This window comes from Protomyctophum parallelum, assembly GCF_964188405.1.
Source record: "Protomyctophum parallelum genome assembly, chromosome: 6".
Classification (NCBI taxonomy): domain Eukaryota; kingdom Metazoa; phylum Chordata; class Actinopteri; order Myctophiformes; family Myctophidae; genus Protomyctophum; species Protomyctophum parallelum.
The window spans coordinates 19813904-19834940 of NC_139701.1; the positions used below are offsets into that span (position 1 = coordinate 19813904).

The 21037-nt window shown below is 41.9% G+C and overlaps 1 protein-coding gene across 8 annotated transcripts in view; it reads right to left on the reverse strand.

Moving 5' to 3' along the window:
- Positions 1 to 21037, reverse strand: part of clocka (clock circadian regulator a) — a 54823-nt gene that overhangs the window by 30851 nt on the left and 2935 nt on the right. For all 8 annotated transcript variants that reach the window (XM_083767968.1, XM_083767972.1, XM_083767971.1 and 5 more), the window contains exons 2-3: positions 14813 to 14869; positions 487 to 549 (exon numbers count right to left, since the gene is read on the reverse strand). The gene's annotated coding sequence lies outside the window, so the exon portion shown is untranslated. The remainder of the gene's footprint in view (positions 1 to 486; positions 550 to 14812; positions 14870 to 21037) is intronic.

Here is a 21037-nt window from a genome sequence, read left to right on the forward strand (position 1 = left end):
ATATTATTATTATTTAATTTACCCCAACATATTTTCAAAAAGTAAAAAAAATAAATTCATACATTTTCATAAATACCGGTAATAAAAACATTTAAGAAGTTGTGAAATATCTGATCGACCGGCTAATTACACTAGTTTGGGTCCCAGACATCAGATTTCTCTTTTGGGTCTCGAGCTAAAAGGTTTGGGAACCACCAAGGCACCAATTTGAGCTTGACACCGTTTCCTCACCAATAGTTTTCAGTGATACCAAAATAAGACCGTGATGTGAGCGACATGTGGTCCTAATTTCATGCCTGGTTGACTTTACTGAACTAATGTTTAAAGACACCAGTGAAAGGTGGGACTGCTACCATGGTTAAGTGGGCCAATCCCCGACCCTTGAGTAACCTCACAAATGTGGAGCCAGGACGATAATCATATACAGATTTCCTAGATTGAATGTAGGCGGACTGGGGATGATAATACAAAAAAGATATCACTTACCAGTCACATAATTGATGTGAAGCCACAATGTCATTACACTGCAGTCTTACTTTCCTCTTGAATCTAGAGGAGAACAAAAGGACAAAAATGTTAGCTGTCTAGCCTTAATCACGACAACTGCTTAAAAGTTCAGAACAGACAGGACCACTTTATTGTTGCTGTCGTGGTCGAAACCTTGTATGTCCGAAATGGGAAATAGAAATAAAGAATCTGTGGTCTCTTCCAAAGGATCCAAAGTAGTATCATTAGGATGCTAGTCAGATCAATCAACCTGGCATCTGTCTACTAACATGCTATATAAATTACATACCGGTATTTTAGCCATTGCAAGGTTCTGAAGGCTATGGCAAGTGCTATGGCAAGTGCTACCCATTTGCACACTCTCAGAGTTAAATTAACACTGATGATATTACAGTGTAGATTGGGGGTCCCAGAGATCAAAATGGTATCAAATTGGGGTCTGTGGTCTAATGCATATCAAATGCTGGGGATCCATGAAATTAAAAACAGTTGGGAATCACTAAATGTCTCTTTTGTGGGTCCCTGGCATATCTTTTCAAATGCGGATGCGGGGGCTGCGGCTGCACAGTGTCAATTTGGGGGTCCTTCAGACATGAATACGTTTGAGAACCATTGCTCTAATATGACAAAGTAAAGTTGAAATATGGACATACACGTTTTCTGCCCAACAGCAACAATATGCTGCCCATGGCCATGTCAGAACAGTCAGTTAACATGTCTGACGATAACATAACCTTGACTTAGGCATTAACATATGACCTCATGGCACTGGGTCACATACACACATGGGCAAAACATTAAAGGCCTTGCCCAATGTGGATTTCAAGCGTATTATTCACGCATTTCTGCTTTAGTAAATAGTGCAGTGTAGTAAGACGGAAAGAAAAGATGGGGGAGAACTTGGAGAAAACAACATGCAACACAGCAGCCTCAACGGCTGGTTCATTACCAGGATGTCACCAAGTTTTAACCACTTAAACCATATACTTCCCACACTTATTTTAATTTTTGTTTGGTTTTTAGGCTTCATAATCACAAATTGCACAGATATGACAAATCATGACTTCCAATATACAAAGACATTACTGGCATATTAAATAATATACTTTCAACACGTGTTGGAAACTTATACATGAGCTATTTTTTTGGGGGGGGGGAACATTTGAAAATGTATGAACATTTTTCAACATGGAAACGATTATGATGATAATTTGCGAATATCTCAAATAATTGCGTTCATTATGCATGACTCTAGGCCAGACTCGGAACTTGAAGACCATGGGACCCATATCCACTTCAACCCTATACAATTTGTTGTAATTTGTTGGTCAACACCCAGTTGTCTGTACTTGATCCCTTCTTTCTTTTCATGTCAAAATATGTCATGTCAAATCTAATAGTACTAACCAAAAATTGCCGATCTACAAGCTCACAAAGTGACAGCACGTTGTGACCTTGTAGATCAGCCATTTTAACCAGATTTCCTCCCGTTTTCGCAGAATGCTTGCCTATTATGCCATTCGCAGAATAGGGACACAGGGTTCGTGTTGTTAAAGCTATCACTGTTTCAGTTACTCCCCCACCCTATTCTAGTTACTGTGGGAGAAACCATCAACACCCCAGTTTCACAACATAAACATATCGAGTAACAACTAGTCAAGAGGTGGAAACTAAGCTCGTAACTAATGCATTGACTCAAGTACTGTAATTAAGTGCAATTTTAAGGTACTTTTACTTTTTGCGTATGTCCATTTTTGTATACTTTATATTTCAACTTCAGAGGCACTTTTTTCTCCACATCAATTATTTGCAAAATGTTGTGTAGTGTAGTACTATAGAATTAGATTATGACACAAAACATACATTAACTAGAAAAAGTGCCCTTCCGGGCACAGGTCTCCACCAGGTTATCCACAGATCCGTGCAGTTAGAGGTAAAAACACTTTTCGGCCAGTTATAGCGCCACCTTGAGGCTGAGTTGAAATTGTTCATGTGGCATTTCGTCCTCGGCCTAGTGGGAATGTGGGTGCACAATTTCAAGGAAATCACGCGATGTGTTCATGATTTGCAGCATTTTGTTTGAAACTGAGCACTCCTGTGAACTTTGGAAGCCAATCTTAACCAATCAGGATGGAGTCTGATAAATCTGAAAGACCCGTTTCGTTGAATGGCTCTAGAGAGACTGTGTACCAATTTGCGTGATGTTTGGACAAAATCTGTAGGTGTACTGTGCAAAAACTTGTTTTGCACAAAGCGGCCTCCTGGTGGCGCTATAACAGGCCGTTCTGGAAAGTTTGGGGCAGAGGTTCATGGTTGGCATCCAGGGAGTGTGTGTGCAAAATATGGCATCGACCGGGTTAACAGTGGCCGAGATTAGCTGTTCACGGACACACGGACACACAAACGGACGGACACACACACACGCGGACGGACGGAGTGCAAAACATACTCTCCCCACATGCCTTCGGCCTGGTGGAGACAAACAGTCAAGCCCTACGTTAACCTTCATTCTATTTTATTGATTTTGATTCGATTTTTGGGCCTTTATTTGAAAACGTGAAACAGTCTTTACAGGAAATGGGGAGAAAGAGATGGGGGGTGACACACAGCAAAGGTCGTCAGGATCGGGACTCGAACAGGCAACACGCCGTCAGGCTGGCTCAACAGTCGAGGTGCCCAGACGTCTACGCCAGCCAGCCGGGCCATGACTGCTAGTACATTTTTATGCCAATATGTTTGTACTTCTACTTTTACAAAGTAACTTTGAATACAGGACTTGTATTTGTAACAGAATATTTTTAGTGGTACTGCTACTGCTCTTTTTTTTATATGTTAAGAGTGCTTAACTCTTCCACCACTGTAAGCCACAAGAACAACATTCATCTTGAAAACTCAGTCTCTGAGACAATTGACCTATAGCAAAGCCCCTCCCCAAACTGTTATGACTCCAATCACAGCTAAGTATAACATGGGTTAGTTAGACAAACCTCTCCACCAATAGTTTTCCTATGATAAAACATTGTTTTAAAAAAAGAAATTACACGCACATATTTTTCCAGTGCATATGGCAGGCCTTGTTGACGGATTTGGAAGAGATTCTGGTTCCAAAAAGTATTTAATGTGTAAAATCCATGATATTTACATTGGAATGAATGCGCCCGGCTGGAAAGTGTCTAAGTGGGAGTGTCTAAGTGGGAGTGGGCGGGGCTTAGGGCAATGGGTTGGTGGTAGGTTTTCAAAAGTCATACTGTTGTGCCAAAGAGGTTGGCATGGGAGGAGCGTCACTTTGTCCAATTCCAAGAAGTCACAACAACCGGAGTAATGAGTGATTAGGGTAATGGATGGTATGTGGTAATTTGGTACGGAAGAGAAGTAACTAAATTAGGTGAGTAACTGCTTTGAACATTCAGACAAGAAGCCTGGCCTAAGTGCCCTTGTATTATCTGGATTGAGCAGAGCCTTAGTGAACAGACCATTTCCCTTTCAAACCCTACACCCTGAGGTTTTCCATTCAACAAACCAGAAATCTTTTTTCCATACCGAGACATTTCTACACAAAAAAAGAGCAGCACAGAGCCCAGCGAGCACCTGAATAAAATAAAAAAAGGAAAATAGGAAATCAATTCCTATTACTGTACATCGCGTAGTGTGTCGAAAGTATATTATGGATTAATTAATGTATAGTGCTGGGAGAGTGACACTGTGTTACTAAAGGTGAAAGAGGCTTACTGGCTCTCTGAAAGGTGGGGGGCTGTATCGTGGCCAATAAGACATCCAGCTATGCAGGCTTATTTCACCGCTCACTGCACGTGATTTGTCAGACACCAACACAGCTCACAACGAATCCCATCTTTGTTTAGGGCGACATTAAAAAGGAGCTTACTGTCAACAAACTGCCGTCATTACGATGCAGAGCCCTACAGTAGTGTGAGTTAAGCTCACTGTCTAAATGTCATATCAAAGTCATTCACTGACTGATGGCTGGCTGCCGAACAGAGCAAACGTTACGGTATCAACCTTGTTGCTGCCTGAAAACAAACTGCAGTGCTTTCCAGGGATGAGGAGAACGGGGGGAGAAAAACACTAGGAAAGGAACCACTTGAGCGTATAAAAGTCCAAAGTCAAGCGTGATTCACAGAAACAGAGTGGACAGTCAGGGGGAGAGAGGGAGGGATCCAGCGTGAAGGAAAATTCCTTTGCTGCGAGAGGCAGAAGGCAAACACAGGCTGAGGCACAGATTGTAGCAACGGTAAGCACGAGCAGCGGCCACTGGGGGCGCAGTGAGACGACGGGGTTGTATAACTTGTGATGTCATGTGTGCTTCAATGACCCGTTGACCCAATGACCTACTTTCCTCTCCTCCTCCTGTTCCCAACACAGTCACAGCTCCGCGCCCAGCCCCCCTCCCACACAAACACTGTTCCCAACACAGTCGCAGCTCCACAGGCAGAGCCCCAGCCCCCCTCCCTCACACACAACCTCCCGAGTCCCACCGTCTTTTCTTACAAATAACTGAGTTACGTCTCAACTCAAACACTCAACAGGCTAAACTATTCCACCAGGTATAAACACACAACTAGGGATGCAACAGTCAAACTTAACCAATTTAATCGTTTCTGGTCTGGGGACCAAATTATGAGCGTATACAAATGGAACCAGATGGACCCCAGAGTAAAATAAACATGGGGGATTTTACAGTTAAATTTAAACAAATCGTACCAAATTGTCATCGGTCCGTGGCCTAATGCATATTCAAACAAGATTGAGAATCACTGGTCTATCTCATTTGGATCTGTAAAACCTATACGCCGTTATACCTTTCAATCCATGACAGCATCTGTGTCCTTTTAGATGTTGCCAATATATGATTTATGTTGGGCAGAAGCCTCAAACATGACCAAAACCCGTTTTTATGATTAGATTGTCAACAACACGGAATAATGAAAATAGCAATCTCACAATTCATGAGCTTGTAGATAAGCCATTTCACTACTTCTGAGCGACACTAGTCTATGAAGTAGGCAGTAGGGTATATTTATGGGGGGGGGGGGGGGGACATTAAAAAGTGAACACATTAAAAACAAAATAAATGTAACCGTGATCATCGGATCTTTAGTTATTTTTTGTTTTGTTTGTTTTTTTAACCAAAGACGCAATCTCTGAGATAAATGTATTTTTCTAAATCCGATAACATTGAGGCGGATGGCAGGCGAAATGTTCACTTCCGGTCGGCGGTTCATTTCCGGTTGTTGATATCGCTTAGCAACCTAGAACCGTTGGTGAACCTAGAACCGTTTATCTATCATAAACCAACATGGATGGATAAGAGGATTCTGCCTGACAGCGATAATATATAGCAACATACATTTTAATTTAGTTTTCTATTATTATTTTTTTCTGTCAGAAAACTGTCTCTAGAATCAGACTCAGATCTAAAAGGGCTAGAATACATCCATTGCCTCGTCGTATATGAAAGCAGACACTTTCCTCTCACTTACATGGAGCACTGTTGATATAAGGTGCATGATGTATGTGTGTGTGTGTGTGTGTGTGTGTGTGTGTGTGTGTGTGTGTTCATATGTAGGGCAGTGGAGCTCTGAGGATATGAGTCACCGTGTGGCAGTGCAGAGCATCACTCACTCCTCCTACACAGTACACAAGCACCCAGGCGCCACAGCGGCTGTGCCAACAGCGGGCAGTGCCATAGCAACCGACCTCACCGTACAGGGCAAAAATAGCTTGGCTGAATTCCTCCACAGCTGATCCCCCCCCCCCCCCCCCCGCACACACACACACACACACACACACACAAACACACAAACACACACACCAGAGCTAGCATCCCCTAACTCCAGTATTTAGACGAGAGGGTGTCTCCCCTTGCGGCAATGTAAAGACGCTGTTCTAGACGATTCTACACCAATGCAATATCCTGTAACATCTGCGAATTCCGGTGCAATATCCCGTGCAACAGTGTACAGATTCTTAAGCTACACTAAAGTCAGTGCTATGTTCTTTTGATATGATCTTGATTCTGTAGCTACTACTCATGTCAAAAAGAAGCAAAACACAGCCATCTATAAGCTCGAGATCACCTATTTTCGATCAGTACAACTTCAAGTATAAAATATGGCATAAGTGGTTAAGACACTTGCAATGTGCAATGGTTCACTTAGCCCACGGTTCGGTTCGTACCTCTGTATACCCTCGGTATACCCTCGGTATGGGGGTCACGGTTTCGGCTCGGTTTCGGTACAAAAAACGAAAACAATATATATATATAAATAGCAATAAATGTTTGTTATTATTATTATATTTTTCCCCTATCCAGACACAATCCAGCCTTTTCCTTATTTTCAAGGAAAAACATAACACACTGTGCCCCAGAAGGGCTTATCGAGTAACTAATTATAATAAAATTAAAACATCTAATGAAAATACATAATCATAATAATAATAACAAGAAATGATATGATAATGATGTCATTAATAATGATAATAAAGAGCAGGGTGAATAGGGCGTGTTGCCCAAGCTTGATAATAGGAACTGCGGTAATTAATAATGATAATAAAGAGCAGGGTGACTAGGGCGTGTTCCCCACGCTAATGTTATACTCAATGGGGAGAGAAATCACCCTATGCACTCAGACACATGCAGCTGCAGTGCAAGAGAAGGGGGACGGGGGCAGTGAGAAGTGTGCGCAAAGAAAAAGTAAACACAAGTTTAGTTTACAATTAAAGATCCACATTTAATCTCTGCATAACAAGGATTTAAGGATATGCTTACAAGAAGAGTTCCTACTTCCTACAGTATGTACAGCCATGGAATATTGTTGTTTTTTCTGATGGAAAATACTTTTAATGAGCTCCTGCTGTGAGCACGTCAGGTAGGCTAATTAATATGATCTCGTATTAATCCAATGGTGTCGCCTGACGAATATAGACGGGCTCCCAATGTGTAGTGATGCTTGTGGATCAGCTGTTGCCAAACAACACCGGGTGGATGGGAACTCTGCAGTGATGCTTTTTTCTTTTCTCCTCAAAACCGAAAGATTGCGGTCCGTAAAACCGTATTGAACCGTGCAGGGCGTACCGAATGGTTCGGTTTTAAACCGTAAACCGCTGCACCAGACAGACAGACAGAACACACAGAATATTGTGTAAAAGTTTTTCTTCCGTAATATAATTAAAAAAGTGAAGTTTTCATATATTCTCAATTCATTGTGCATAAGGTGAAGTATTTTAAACCTTTTTTGTTTTAATCTTGATGATTATGGCGTATTAATGTATGCAGTCAATGCTTGGTGGGAGGGGGAGTTGCGGACTGGCCTCATGCTTCCTTCTATGCATGAGGAGTCCAGGCTGCTTCTTTTCACCTGACAGGGGGGAGTTTTCCCAGCCGGACGTAGCGTGTGGAAGGAACACGTTATTCCGACCAGTTCCTTTCCCCTCCATCAGGCTCCCCAGCTGCCCAGGGGGAGGTAGTTTAAAGACCAGGATTACTGCATGTTTTTGTGAGGGTACCTACTGGGGGACACAGGGAGAACATGCAACCTCCACACAGAAAAGGCCCTTTCGCCAACCCCGCCTCGGGTATAGGCGCTGATGACGCACGCAGAGGAGAGAACACACCCCCAGAGTCCCCAGCGGGAATCAAACCCAGGACCTTCTAGCTGTGAGGCGACAGCACTACCGACTGTGCCACCGTGCCCCTCTGGTCTGGGCTACTTTTGAACAAATGATTTCATTAATGGGGCGTGGCATGGTCTCGTACAATATTCTTATTTGTTGATAGGATTTTTTGGATTTTCATGAGCTGTACGCTATAATCACCAAGATTAAATCTAAATAAGGTTTTAAATACTTATACTTATACACAAGCACAATGAATTGAGAATATATGAAAGTTTCACTTTTTGAATTATATTAGGGGAAAAAAATGAACTTTTACACAATATTCTAATTAATTGAGATGGACCTGTGTATACAAGCCTGCTATAATAGGTCAACACTTGTCCCAACCTTCCCATTCTATCAACATGCTGATCTCCATAATGGAGAGAGCTTCTCCTGTTCAAGATTAGAATGGGAAGCAGGACAAAGGCAGTTAAACAGTACAGGCAAAGAGACATGTGACATGTGTGACATGTCATGTCACAATGAACCATATACTTGTCAACCCTTTCAACCCACAAACAGGTTATGCATGCAAGGATGTACTGTAAGTCACAATGCAGCCATGCTGTCCACTGAACCATTCCAGATTGAGTATCACAACTATTATGATAGAGTAAGGAAATTCAGTTGTTCATATTCACTGGTAGATATATTAGATTTCCAGACCTATAGAACAGTCATTCAGCGTAATAGTGAGTCTCTTACTCCTATTATATGTGCAATGACCTGCTAATAGCTATAGAACGTCGCAGTCCCGCCCCCTTTCAGAACGACGAGGGCAGCAGAAAATAATTCCCCATTCATTTTCCCCATAGGCGTTTCAAAAAGTATTTATTTAAAGAAGAAAAAAAAACAACAAAAAAGTGTTGTCCTGCCCTTTTTTCCGTCTTTGTAAATATCTGTCCAGCCAAAAGAAAATGCGTGTTGAGTGGTCACCTACCGAGTTGGCTTTGTCCGAGGCTTTAAAGGTCTTTAAATAAATACTTTTTGAAACGTCCATGGGGAAAATTAATGGGGAATTATTTCCTGGTGCCCTCGCAGGGGGCGGGACTACAGTGCTCTATAGTGCAAAGCAAAGAATACCATGAGCGTGGGAACCCCGTGTAGGAGAAAAAAGGTTTTCAAAAATGGTCTAAAATAGCAGATCTAAGCCAGATTTGGGTCTGAAGCCGATTACGAGTTCTCGGAAATGTTTTATTTTGTAAAATAAATTAAAAATTAAAAATTAAATTAAATGCTCTCAATCCTCCCCTCAACACCACAACAAAAACCACCCCAAACCCCACTGAGATGTATTTGACATCATTAGAGTACTGAGAACTGAAATGAAATTCAAATCTGATTTCTAAAGATGGGTCTCATTCTGGACACAAGGACACTGAAGTCTGATTTATCCAACAGCCAGATCTACAAGCTCACAACATTCCGCATCAGGATGCACTGTAAGGTCATAGATTTGCTGTTTTCGGTAAGCGAGTATATGTTAAGCATTACTGTCTCACGAGTCACGCCTATATCAGCACAGTAACCAATCCAGGTAGGTCGATGATGTAGGACAATGTAAGAATCGCATCTGATCACTTGCAAATAACATTGCGGACAGTCGGTCCTACAATTTAATAAGACAACGTTCATCAACTTTCTAGAGGGATTGACAAGATGCATTTTCATACCAGGTGTAAATGTAATCTGGTCCTTCTCTGGTTAATGCCAGCTTGTAAATGGGGCCACTCATTTATGTATTAATCAAGGTATATAAGTCAAATCACGTGGTGGTGTAATGCGTGCTCGGGTATCCCATCGTTGGGTAAGTGCGCTTTCGTGGCAGTCATCACCACCCGCGTCACATCATTGACACCTGAGAGCATACTGTAAGTGGAGGGGGGTTTGTCAGCCATCCATTAATGAGAAGCACACCCATCTTGAGTGTCACTCCTACACAACAACCGCTGCCTGTCCATGGGATCCAGACAGATAGCGGGGGGAATGAGTCTACCGTTGCCATAGTAACGCGGCAGTTCCGGAAGACTTAATTTGAAACCTGCTGTGAAGCTCCACTGTAAAGCCTGAAGTACAGCGAGGACAATGTCATTTTAACAGTCGGCTAATTTTCAGGGAGGGACATTGGACCATGAATACATATCTCAACTATTACTCACACACTGTGCCTTGAGGCAGCATGGTGCACCACACCTCTTGATGACAATTGGAGAGCAATTGAGGGTGATTTTCCTCGTGGCTAGCGTAGTGTGATTTATGGGCGTAGGAGAAGGTATGTGTGTACTTTTTGTGCGTGTGTACGGAGGGGTGCGCACGCAGATCCGACACACATGCGAAAATCACCCGTCGCTCTCGACAAGCGTTGGTCCGACATGCGTCGTGCTTGCGGTTAGGTTTAGTTAGGTTAGTTTTTTGGTTAGGGTGTCGGACTGTCGGTCTAAGAACAGTCGGACCAATAGTATGTCGTAACTAAAGCCTGTACCCGTGTATGGAAACCCGTGGCTGGGGCGCGTGTGACAATTATCACTGCACCGCATCATCATCATAACGGGCCGAACCCCCTAAAACTCTGAGTCCTCAGAGCCGTTTTTCCAACCAACAGTAACGCATCCACAGACCTCGGTGCCACAAAAGGGGTCTTTGTTTTTGCGTTTTCACCCCTGCGCCCCACAGACAGGAATGTCTGAAGCAGCAGCGGTTTTCCACTGGCAGACGGCTGCAGCGGTGACAGGCAGGGACCCTTGTGCTGCTGTTCTCTCCTGGAGGACTGGGAATAGTGCCAGGGCCCTCTGACGAGAGCCAAGTGGGTCACTGGAGTTCAGAACAGAGAGCACCAGCACAAGAGGAGTGACTCACACAGCGACCGCAGACCATACACAGCGAGTAAAGACACAGAGTACTTGGCAACATCTTCGCTAGAATACCGTACACAGTGACCAACATCCAAGGAATAGCCTACAATGGGCGCAGTCTCTATGCTCTCTTTTATACTCACAGAATCTGTCAGCCCCAGGAATCAAGTAGACTTCCACATTAGCAGTGGATTGTGAAACAGAAAGAAGTGAAACTTGTGACAAATACTTTGAAAGGTAGCTAAGGACTCTCGAGCAGCAGTAGTGGCCAGAACCTTACTTTGTCCATTATTCTTTTGCGAGTATGTGACCCGTCTAAAATGGAAGGAATAGGACTTTGTCATTATAGCTCACGAGACAGGCACATGTATGCTTGAGACTACACATAGTCAGTCCAAAGTCGCACTATATTGCATGTAGTTAAAGCTTAGATAAACAAAACACTTCTGATTCCTCGTCAGTTACTACTGTATCTTCCATCAAACATAACTGAGCACACAAAGGGCTAATCTATCATCATCTAAATATAATAAACAGCATTTAATTAAAGTGGACTAGTAGTAGCAGGGTCATCTGGCATCATAATTAGTGTCATGCTATGGCAGTTAAGGTTGCAAAGTACAGGATATAAGTGAAACTGAAATTGTTGATAAAAAGGCTAAAAAAAAAATAGCGATACAAGCTCACAGCGTGCTTTTTATAGAAAATACTTCCATTTGGGGGTCCTTGGCAGTGGGAAAAAACAGAAAATAAAAAAAGAGAGGGCCTAGTAGAGCCCTGGGCGATTCCGGCTCCAGACTTTGATTAATATGAGCAAAATAATTTCCTTATGGAAAATAGGCCACATGCTGTTATTGTTTTGGTGTTGGAACATGAGGTACAAAAAAAGCTTAAAGCAAAGACAGCAATGGCCAATTTGATATCGTCGCTAAGCCGCAGCGTCACACAAAAGTATCAGAAGCAGCCGATTTGCAAGCTTGAAACACGATGCAAAGCTAGTTGACAGTTTTTGAATTTTAATTATTTAATGCAGTGGTTCCCAAAGTGGGGCCCGGGGGCCCCCAGTGGTCCTTGAGGGAGTTCCAGGGGGCCCCCCAGCTAAATGATAGTTTGGAACCAAATGGACCATTATGGGTCTGTAACTCTGAGAGTGTACAAATGTAACTAAATGGACCCGTTAGGGTCCATTTGGTTAAAGTTAAAGAAACATAGATTTTTACAATATAAATTGGGGGTACCAGAGATAGAAATGCCATTAAATGGGGGTCTGTAGACTAATATCCACGTCAAACTGGATATTAGACTGTGAATCACTGCTAGAGCCATCTTCTCTTATGGGGGTCCCTGGAATATCTTTTCAAATGGGGGTCAATTTGGGCGTCCTTGACATGAAAAGGTTTGGGAACCCATTTAGACCTGAGGATGATTCTACAAATGCCTTCTAAATCATGACAGTTTTCTGAAAAACCCATCTTTCAGTGGTTCTCAAACATTTTCATGTCAAGTTCCCCCAAAAAATATATGTAATTGGCCGCCGACTCCCATCTGAAAATATGTTGTTCCAGGGTACCCCCAAAAGCAAAGATTTCAGTTAAACGTGTGCTCTGAAAGAATATATATTTAACGATTTGCACCACATTTTCACGATTTTCGAAAATAGCAGACCTACAAGCTCGTAGTGCGGCACTCGGTGCTATGAGCTTGTAGATCTGCTATTTTTCAATAGCTAAAGTATAACGTAAATGCTTTAAACACCAAAAGGGGTTAAAGTATTAGTTAGGACATGAGGTTTCCAGGCTTTCCACCCGACAGACGATATGCTAGTTACAGTGCATTCTTGGTTGCATCAATTTAGTTGCATGTAATTCACCTAAATAAAAGGCCTCGAGTTGAAAGTCCAATCTCTTTCCCTCCCAGGCCAAAGGCAAAAGGTCTTGGGGTTAAAACGTTTGGTGACCAGTGACTTAAACCCTACATATACTTAGCCGACAGGATTCCCAACGGCTAGTTACTTAGTTCAGTGGTTCCCAAACGTTTTCATGTCAAGGACCCCCAAATGATTGACACTCATTAGCCTGCGGACCCCCATTTGAAAAGGTATGCCAGGTACCCCCATAAGAGAACAGTTTTACAGCTCTAGCAGTGATTCTCAACCCGTTTAATTTCAAGGACCCCCAGTTTGACATGCATAGTAGTCTACAGACCCCCTTTTAATGGCATTTCTATCTCTGGGACCCTAATTTATATTGTAAAATCAATGTTAATTGAACTCAGAGTGTGTACAAATGGACCCGTACACTCTCAGAGTTACAGAACCACAAGGGTTTCTTTTGGTTCCAAACTATCATTTAGCTAGGGACCCCCTGGAACTCCCTCAAGGACCCCCGGACCCCACTTTGGGGTCCTGGTAGCAGCTTCATTCAAGAAACCTTTTCTCTACTTCTGAATCTTATATAAAACATGAATACCTCTTTTGGTATTAGTCATAATTGTGAAATAGATTATATTACATTTCCACAAGGCTATACAATACAAATGTGTGCGATGTTTGTTCATCTAAAGCCTTGTGATATTGTCTGTCCCAAAAGTTTTGCCACACAATTTCAGTAATCAAATTCTACGCTGGCGTGAGAGGGCCCGGTTCCAGCATTACTACCTGGAGGAATAGAAGATAAATCAAATGTGTAAATAAAATCATGGGCAGCCAGCCAACATTAGTCTTCTTTGCTTAAAAAAAAAGTTGTAATAACCCAAAATAACAAATAAGGCACATTCTAACAAACGAATTAAAATGAAGTTCTCATTATAAAATCAACATATCGTTAGATTAGATTTAGCCAAACTTGTGTTTGTTATTAGATATTTTACTTTATTAGATTAAGAAGAAACATACTTTTTAGTTTAATAGTTTCTTCTAAGCCACATTGATAAGTCTGAATATGAGCCAGTGTAAAATGTTTGAGACACAAGTCAAATCCAGTCAGACATTGCGAATGAAAACACTAACACTGTGCAGGTAGTATCAAGTCATATTTAAGGCCAAGCAGAAACAAGTCTTCAATTTGGTCAGGTTAAGTCTAGGCATGTAAGATAAATACCAAATAAAGAAAGAATACCATTGGCTGTTGATCACAGGTGCAACTTTAGGATTCAATGCAATCTACAACTGTCTGCAATTACAATTAGTGGTACCAGTTGTGCAACACAAGTATTTATAGATCTCTTTGTCCTGTGAACTTGTAGATCGGTTATTTTCTATTAGACAGAGGCCTTTTGTGGCGGTTCTGTACAACCGCGGGTCCGACCAACTCGACACCTGGCACTGCACTCCCTGTGGGGGTGTGGAACACGCATGTCCAATTTAAAGACGGTTCTCGAGTTACATGGATTAGACGTACACACGTACAGACGTAAAGAGACTTGTGCATTTATAGATAGATGTTGATGCAAATAGTTTTGTGCTTCTTTTGTACAAAATGTTTGAAAACAGGACTTTTACTGGTACCAGAGTATTTATACATCGTGGTATTGCTACTTTTACTTCCGCCATTGGTTTCAAGTCATCATTATTTAATTTCCACATGAATGAAGAGAAGCTAGGGGATTTTGCAATGTGAAAATGAATAATGTCTGAGCAAATCCAGGCCACTGTGGTTCCACATTTGAAATGTTCTAAATAAATAGTGTATTAAATAAGAACCAGCCCTTATCAACACCACTTTATCCATCAGCAACCATTCTGTTCTTCAACCTAGATTCTTTGTTCATCCTCCTACCTTTTGGCAAATGGGCGATAACCGCTTCAGTCATTCAACTCTTCTTGATTTCTCCATCTGTTGAACAGAGGGGGAAAGAGAGACAGAGAGAAACCATTCAGAATGTAGAAAAGAATACGAGCACTCACGTTGTATCCTGGAAGGATACCATTCAGAAACCAGACGATATTATACCAGTGACAATATTCACTCCCCAGTCCCCCCCAGCCATTGTTTGTCAAAATCGCTGCTTTCCACTGCAAACTATCATGTTACTGAAGACACATGTTTAGTATAGGAATCATCTAGCTGAGTTCGAAGTAAAGTTAGTGTTTCTGAAGAAAAGAGAAGTCTGAGGCGGTGCCCTGCGCCGTGCTGAGAGTTCTGTTCCAGATCCACCAAAAGCCGGCCCGCCAGTCCCAGAGGTTCAGATTAAGAGATGAATCACAACTAAAACATCTGGGTCATCGTGAGACTCCAACAGCATTGAGAGACCAGACATGAACATGTACGTGCATAAATAAAGACACACAAGTGAGCGCGCAGACTGCACAGACACTTCTTCTCCTCTTCTCTCCCGGCAGCTAAAGCTTGATTTATACTTAGTTAAACAAGTCCAACTCAGACTTAAGCTCCAGGCCATCAGATGGAATGGGGCTCCGCTAGACCCCCATTCCTATGAGAGACGCAAACACAAGCATCTGCTCTTGGAAGTACATGGGGAAGGGGGGGTAACTAACTTGTTAATGTTAAAAATATTGCAAAGCTTCCCCAAATTCGGGACATAGGCTAATGCATACTACCGTAATACCATACCATAATAAATAATATTTTAGCGTATATTTGAAAGTGACCATCCAATATTCTCAAAGTTTTTTTGTTTATTGTGATCTGTGGGAATGCCAAAGCAAAGAAAGTCTAACATATATTTTCCAGACCCCAAAGTATCAGTTTACGCAAATGTGGTAAAGCTGTTATCTGAAACACACACACACACACACACACACACAATGTTGACGAGAACAGAATACATCTGGATTTATTTTTCATTTAACCAGGACACAAATAACCAAATTATATACCAAAGTATTAACAGTTTGATGGCATAAAACGCTTTACCCGCTATTTAATCAAATATTCTACGCTGCCGAGATTGTTTTATTACCTTTAGACCAGCATAGGCTGAAGTATTTGCAGCTTTCAACCACGAAGATCCGGCGAAAAATGGTCCGTCGGCTTGTTATGATCAGAAGCATGAGCAGCCATGACAATGAGATACCAAACCACAGAGCAGAGTAGTCTAAACAAACGGCCCGTCCACTTGTATTGGGCTCAATTTCCCAGATAAGAAGCCCTAGCAGCCCAGAGGTTGAATTGATTTCCGGTTTCGTCATCATAACCTGACGGCCTCGTCACCAGGTCCCGGATAAATCTGCTGTTTCTTTTTAATTATTTTAAAACGGCGAATTAAACGCATTAAACACATGTCGGGTATAGCGTTTCACGCGCGGTGGAACTCTGGATTAAACAATTAGTGGCCGTCAAAACCGTCAAAGGGTGAAGTGGCCCTTTAACCCTCTAACACCCGCATTAATTTCTACTTGCAAAAATTTCAACCTTACTACTACTTTGTACTAGACTAAAAAAATATGTTAAAAAAAATTAATAAAGTTTGATGAAAAATGTATAATAATTATATAATAATATAATAAATTAATAATTTACATTTTGGGGATATCTTTCAAAATAATGAATAAAACATGTTATAGACATTCTAATGATCACAAAAAAACATATATTACAATTATTTTACCTACTTTTATTAGGGTAAAGGTCAAAAGTCTTAGGTTAAAACATTTTCAAAATTGCACAGAGTCCAGACATTTTTATTTGTGTGAATTTCAGCCTCTGTGGGGGGTATTTATATGCAAATATCATGACCAATGGCATTGAAATGGCATTGCAATGAACATCACTGATGACGTTTAGGTGAAAAAAGAACAGAAAAAAAGAATAATAATTTAGTAATTAAATTAAATTAAATTGTTGCTAAAAAGCAACGCTGGGTCTTAGAGGGTTAACTCGTCTTCTACCCAGAGCCAAGCAACCTATCAAAATGGGTTGCAAGCTTTGTGGCCAGCTTTGAGTCAAAACGAAGACAATACAATGCCACACAACAGGGGCTAGGGAGGAAAATGAATGACATCAATTGAAAATGAGGTAAAGTGAAGTCACTCATCAAGCTTTGTACTTTAATCTCAATACAGTCAAAAGATGAAATGAGGCTGAAGTAAAGTTCACAATCGCTTTCAATATGGACCTTGCTGTGCTGTGCCGTGCAGGAGCAGCATGTCAGAACCATGTCAGCGGTTGGGCTCAGCCACCTCGTTACCACGTGAGCGGAGTATAAAGACAGGCCTATTTTGTGTGGTGAAGAAAAGTTATGTGGAGAGAAGGGTTCCCCATTACAAACTTACAAAGCCCTTTATAAATAACTGCCTAAACTGTGTTGCACAGCAGCACTTATGTCATCCCCTCAGAGAGACCCTCCCCTGAGCCCTTCATGCTCTCCTTTCCTTCCAAGAAAACAGGGCTGAGAAGTGTGGCTGATGCCTGGGGGGCCTCCCACTAAAAACTTAAGTGATGTCTACTCATTATAGGCAGCCCTTGCGTCAGGCAGAGTTAATATTTATTGCAGAATGATAGGGGAAGGCAGTATTACCGATTATAAATAGGGATGCTCCGATCAGGTTTTTGGGGACCGATAACGTTCACCGATAGGTCCGATACCGATCTTGTGAAATGTTGCAAATTTTAATATTTCCAAAATGATTACCGGTATATGTCAAAACTGTCCCTGTGTGTGGGGAGGACGGGGAGAATGTTTAGGCCTGTCACAAAAATGCAAAATGATGTTATACTATATATCTGACATTTATACCACTTAAAATAGTGTAAAAGATCAGTTTCTCCAGATAGGGTAAATTGCCGATCACAGATAGGGTAAATGCCAATCAGAGTGAATATCGGCCGATATGGCCGATCACCGATTGCTGGCCGATTATCGGAGCATCTCTAATTATAAACTTGTTTCGATTACCAGTGCTATGACCTTTCAGGTGCATTAGGAACTGAAAGAGGGTTGCACTCAGAAATTAACCAAGAAAAAACAAAATAAACTGTATTTTTTTTGTGTGTGACTGTGACCCTTGTATTATTAAGTGGCAAAGGATGCTGAAAAACAGCAAAAAAAGACACATCTAAAATCTATTAGGCTGGGGGCCGGATCAAAAACTTGGCTTATTACCCATTAACCACAAAGGTTAACCATAAAGGTTAATGGGTAATACCCCATTACCCCAGATAATATCTGGGGTATTACCCCATCCCTTTTGGGTGAGAGCCTGACTTTTAAGGCATGCTGCCTTAAAAGGAGCTCTTTGCCCATTTCAACCATTACTTTCATATAATTGGTCCTCCTCACTAATGCTCATTATAACATGGTAGTGGTACTATAACATTTTGTCTAATAATCTCTCAGACTGGGGCTGTTTACAGTTCAGAAACCAGGGACATCATCAGTAGGCCATTTCAAACCTTTTACTTCATTGATGCAAGAACAAGGAAATCATAGCAATCCTACTAGCTTCCATTGATGATGGAACGGTCCATATTATAACCCACCTATGAGGCAGAGCAAGTAGAACTGTAGAAGCATAATGAGCATTATTGAGGACCAATATATGAAGATACGGTTGAAAACGTGTGAAGTGCTCCATTAAATAAATATCCAGAGTTTAAAAAATAGCCTTCCATCTGTCATACCTTATCTATAAAAAAGGTCAGTAATGGAGATTTGAATGATCACCAAAAGAGTCCAGCGCTTGACACCTCCAAAGTCAAGGAAATCTCTCAGGAAAGAATTTACACAGTACTTATGCAGTCAGTTCCTTTGCTTAATGCTTACACTGCTGTTCTACTTTTTAATATGAAAGCGTACAGTATGGCTGACCGAATGAACCCAATTAGTTAGTTACACATGTTAAGGACGTTCTGTGAGTTGTGGAAGCCTTCTGCTTGAGTGTCAACAGCTGAATGGACAATTCTGTCACAAAATTGCCAATTTGCTTACCACATTTTATCGTGGGTAAGATAGTGTGTGCCACTTAACGACATGAACCCTAGCGTCCCTATTTTGGGGGCGATCATTCCATCCAGAACATTTCAGGGATGATATTTAGTGTATGGGGGGGGGGGGGGGAGCTGACCTAGTATATAGCCCTGGGAGACTCTGATCAATGGAGTTCCTACAAGGGTTTAAGTGGTTAACATAGTGTGCTAATTATTATTTATTTATTTCAACTCAAACAAAAATGTCAGCCAAGGCATGATAGGGACAATCCTGCATCATTCAGTGTTAAACACTGCTTCTGGCAGTCAGGAAGTTGTTAGTTGTGTTCTAACTTAACTATAGAAGTGATGCTGTTTGTTTTCCCTTTTTTTCTCCTGTCTCCCCAATTCAGTCCTCCTTAAATTCAGTCCTCCTTATACCAATTCCCTCAAATAGTCCCGGTCACTGCCAACCCCCAATGTTGGTCTTGGGAAGGATGAAGACAACCATGTCTCCTCCGATACACATCGCCAGCTGCTTCTTTTCACCCGACACTGCCGACAGTCAGGTATTTACCTGGCTAGTGGTGTGGAGGAACATTCAGCGCCATACTCAACAGGCACCTGTTGGACCTGTTGGAGTCACTAGTGCAGTGACAGAATCAAAGAACCCTCCCCTCAGTCCCCTGATGGTTTCCCACCCATGTACATGGCCTTTGTTTGTTGGATCACACGGCCAAGCTGGAGGCAACGTGGAGGAGTCTACACTAGTGGTGGATATTGCTTGCAATCTCACGATAGATATGTATCACGAACGATGCAGAGGCCACAATACGATATATATCGATTAAATGTTTATTCATGACCATGTTGCACAAATAAAATAAAGCACTTTCAGGCCCACAGAGATCTTTAAATTCAAATAAATGTCTAAGCATCCTAACAAGGGATCTGGGAAGGGAGTGCATATTTTGCAACTTGCAAGGGGGGCTTTGATAACGTTAAACAGAGGTACGTTTGGCAACACTGCGTCACCCAGATAATTCATGCCGTTTATTGCTGTATCGATACAGCAGCCTCTCAATTCACCCATCGTCCGGAATCGGATTGCCGATCGATATATTGCCATATCTTATCGATTAATTGAATGCACCACTAGTCTACACGGTGATGGGCAGGAAATGTTTCTGTGCGCCACCTGGATAGTGGATACCCAATACAAGTGATACTATACAAAATGTCCGGGGCCGGGGTCGGGGCTGTGTCCACCGGGCGTTTTGTCTCAGCTTAAAACGCCATGGCGCTCTCCTTAAACGATTCCAAACGTCCATGATGAAAATATTGTAGCTCTCAGCTAGCCTCGCATAGCCAGCCTTCATCTGCCTTTGCAATGCGTATGCATATTGCCCCAGGCAGATTAAGTCTGGCTCCTCTCAATTGTGGAGGACTACAGGTCTTCACGGCCAAAGTGGTGATGAGCCAACCAGATTCGTCTGGAACCAGGCTATAACCAACCAGGGCCCAGTATGCAAAAAGACATCGCAAAGAAAATCTAATACTGAGAGGGACAAGAGTCGAGACTAATATCCACACAGTGATATTAGTATCGCTACGCCAGGCTAACTCAGGAAGCAGAGAAAACGGCACGCGTGAACGCTCTCCCACTGTAAACGATTCAAAACATACGCTGAACCAGAACTCAGCCTCTAAATGTGCATAGTGAATGCCTTAAGTTATTTTTAAATAAACAATGATTGTGTCAAGGGGTGCATCAAATTGGCTCTCATGGTTGTGGTCAACACAAATGTTAACCCTACTGAACCATATTCTGGGCAGGGCATGTCATAAAAGGCAAACATTCAGCAAAAATTAGGAAAGGTAGGCAATCTAGTACTAGCTCACACTGCCTATTTTCACTGTTTGACATAGAACAAAGTATATTATAGAGTTTAGAATTTGGTACAGAGGGAATAAAATATATTACAGACATTAATATTTCGGGCCTCCATCAGGGGATAAAGATAATAGACTTTAGTTATATTTGTCATAAGGTATGACAAGTGTGTGTGATTGCTGGAGCCACTGCAGTGAGTGACCCTCTGTTGAATTCACTGATGTGATGTCATGTCATACATT